General features: G+C 31.0%; 1 long non-coding RNA gene across 2 annotated transcripts; it reads right to left on the bottom strand.

Moving 5' to 3' along the window:
• Positions 1-1,706: 1,706 nt before the first annotated feature.
• Positions 1,707-3,564, bottom strand: LOC134279090 (uncharacterized). 2 transcript variants are annotated; one of them, XR_009994572.1, is made up of 6 exons: positions 3,530-3,564; positions 3,242-3,376; positions 2,855-2,900; positions 2,645-2,728; positions 2,397-2,418; positions 1,707-2,282 (listed from the first exon to the last, which is right to left on the bottom strand). It is a non-coding gene; the product is annotated as an uncharacterized LOC134279090 (long non-coding RNA). The 2 variants fall into 2 exon arrangements; XR_009994571.1 differs by having other exon boundaries at positions 2,677-2,728.

Here is a 3,564-nt window from a genome sequence, read left to right as displayed (position 1 = left end):
TATCAAAATATGAAACAGATGTGTAAGACTCTGTTGTATTTTCAAACTCATTCTTATCGGGATATGAGTAAAATATTCAAATATAAACAGATGTGAAAGATTCTGGTGTATCATTTAACTCATTTTCAACGGGACATATCGATTCGACAAAAAAATCGAAATTACTTTTGTTAATTGACAATACGTCGTCGATATATCTAAATGTCATGTTGTATGCCGCAACTACTGTTTTCTTTTTACTAAACAAATTCTGCCTTATATGCATAAAATTACGTCTGCTAAAAACGGGGCAAAATTGGTACCCATGGGATTTCCAATAAATTGTTGGAATACCTGGTCTCCAAAAACCACATAGATATCGTCAGTCAGAAACTCAAGCATTTTGATGTCAACTTCAGAGTATTTGGATGTACAATCAAACAATACAAATAAGGAGCAGAGCAAACGCAGACCTCTTAATCATATAAACGGGTCCAGGTGTCAAGGAGGTGTGACCATCCCTTACCTTACCGACCGATAATACCCGCAGTATGACAAATAATATGTTATGATAATTTTATTCAAAGAAAAGACATTTTTCTTGTCGACTACAAACATGCTTCTGATAAAGAAATTTGCTGGTCATTCAATCAAGCTTAATTTATAATTATCTATGCTTAAAGCCCGAGATAATAAGCACCGCCCTCAGATTTACCTGGTCTGTATCCCCCTGTCAATCAAATGAATTAAGGTCCATTATTGGGTACTTGAAATTGATTGACATTTAGCTACTAGTCCCTGTGTATATCTCATCACCTTGTTTGACACGCGTGGCCACCATCAAATTAACTTTCGGTCTTCTGATGTTTACCGCTAAATTACCATCGAAATAAGGGAGCCATTTCGTACAAACAATTTCAGCTTGATTATAATTAATGAATTACAATTATCTGTATTACAAACATGTCATTAAAAAAATGAATTTTTTTTCTCATTGTACTTCAATAAAATATATCAAGATTGTGTATATTTTTACTAATGAAAATTAAATTGGTGAATGAAATCTTGTTTTCACTAGTAAAAATTAAGAACGGTTCTTGTTATGAGACGCGGCGAAAAATTACGATGAAAATAAAGGAGAAAATAAACTGGTAACAATTTTGCATGTAATGGATAACTAAGGATGAAAACAAAAAAATCTGTTAAAAAACAACTTCGCCTGGTCAACTATTAATTAGTATAAAGAGTTTCTTTCTTTTCTTTTCCTTTTTATAACCGAGCACTTCTTGCTTTGTAGGTTTGTTTTCTCCGTTCAAGGTCACAGGTGTTAAAAATAGTTTTGAAAGAAATACAAATGTTTGCAATGTTTTTAATATTTTGTTTTAAGTTTTTTTAATTATAATCTAAATTTACTTAAAATACACACATACTTGAATGTAATTTTAACTTTACAAAACCATCGTTATCGCGAATTTTTTTTTACAATAGGATGCAGAATGTACATTTGCTAAAAATAGGACCACGCGACTTTTTTTATACAAACGGCAAGTAACTGTCACTATGACCGTGATCGAAGCTCTAATTTTTACTAAATTATGAATAGTTTATAAGATTTTGAAAGGGACAGACAAGAATGAGTATTTTACTTTTAAAAATATACCTGTATTTCTTTTACAACGAACTGAAGTCGTTGCAGCTGTGACGTACATCATATCGTAGTATTTACAAAAGTCGGCCTGACAGATTTCTGCTTGTTTGATATTAGATATGAGTCTGAAATTACGGAATTTTACAATTATCATTAATTACTATTAATATTTTTTATTTACGATGTCGAATTCTACTAAATTATGATGAACAGTAGGCCATCAAGCTGTACAGGTAATACCCATGGACTTCCTGTGTATACTGTTTGTGTATAGGGATAAGCGCTTCCCACGGTCTGCACGACCATCAATGCCTCGGGGTGCCACGCGTGTAAAATTTAGTCCCTCCCCTTACCTGAGAAAACCGTACGGTTAAAAATCTCGGCCTTTAAGTCCTTTAATCAATTTAAAATTGAAAGAAAACTTCAGGATAAGATCAACAGCTTAAAAAATGCGGAATATACAATTCAAATGCACGGTTGCAATTTGTTGAAAACATAAGAGTCTTCTGATTATGTTGCTCGGTAGTAAACTTTTTCACACCTCTACTTCTGAACATGTCCTTATATTTTGTCAACAGCCTCGGTATCACGGGACAGTTCTTTGTATGCGTTTGCTTTATCAAGCACACATATGTCTGTATAATGGGATTCATCCCTAGTATGAAATAAAACATATGAATATGAAGCGAACTTTAAGAATATTGATAAAGATGTCAGTTGCAATTTTAAAATTATATCAAGTCTGAAAGGATATTAAAAGGTTACCTACCCTTCACCAGTTGCTGATTTTCCTGAAAAAGAGGAAATTGTAAAAGAATTCGGATGTCAACTAAATATAAAAACCTCAATTGTTATCCTTTTGTTAAAGTAGAATGATATATACATGAACATTGTAACTTATTTCTTGAAAATATTTTAAAAGGATAAGAAAAAGCTAATGAAAAGTAAAGATTTTTTAACATTACATCTTTTCAAGAAAGATAATTTACTTGCTTGAAAATTTAATGTATAATTCACATTTAGATGGCTCTAGAAACATTTTATCGGACCTATGATTCCGGGAGCATCCACATTCCTCATCTTTGCCCTTGAAGCTTTTGGCTATAAAGAGAAATAAAGTCAATCTGCCTTCTTACATAAATCTAAAAACCAAAAACATAAATCAACACGCTTAACCAAATAATACCTTAATCATTTTTTAAAAATTATATCAGATATAAAACATACCTTTTCAGTTCCACCTTAAGAAAAATAAAAGGATTTCATCTTGTTTCTAGTTAAATAAAATATACGTTATAGATAGAAAATATAAATATGGATTTTCGTATTTGATATCTTTATAATTGTGTATTTTAACAATAACAAAGTTTTTTGTTGCCTCTGTTTTTATATAATTTGTTAAGCTGCAAATCTGAGTTTTGAAATTGCCTATTTGATTACATGAAAGTAGTACATTTAATTACGATAAGTCATTATTAAGAATGTGCAAACTTTATTTATTCTGAAGAAAAACTGAAAATGCTGAAATTCTGTTTACTTATAATTTGACCAATGATTCTTACTTTTTATTGCATAAAAAGCGTTGATTCCAACAATTTATGTACATGTACCTACCGTTTTTCCTCTTCCATATGATTAAGTTCAGAATACTTCCAGTTAGAACAAGGAATAAAGACACCACACTGCTTATAATGATAGTAGTGGTGTTTGATTCACAATAGTCACACGCAGTTCTGCCAAGAATAGTTCCTGTAATTTGAAGCTTTTTTGAATCATTGTATGCATTATTTAACGTGCATTTTTTTTTTAATTATGATGTATGTTTTGATGACATACATTGAAAAAAAAAAACGCTTTTCTAAAAAACCATAAACTTCTGTAATGCAAATTAATATATTACACCTTCTTCACAAAAAGGTCCTCGTAGCCCCTCTATA

Source organism: Saccostrea cucullata, unplaced genomic scaffold, assembly GCF_032062105.1.
Source record: "Saccostrea cucullata isolate Sc308-1 unplaced genomic scaffold, CSIRO_AGI_Scuc_v1 ctg6281, whole genome shotgun sequence".
Lineage (NCBI taxonomy): Eukaryota > Metazoa > Mollusca > Bivalvia > Ostreida > Ostreidae > Saccostrea > Saccostrea cuccullata.
Note: the sequence above shows the minus strand (reverse complement) of the source record. Positions and strands in the feature narration are given on the sequence as shown.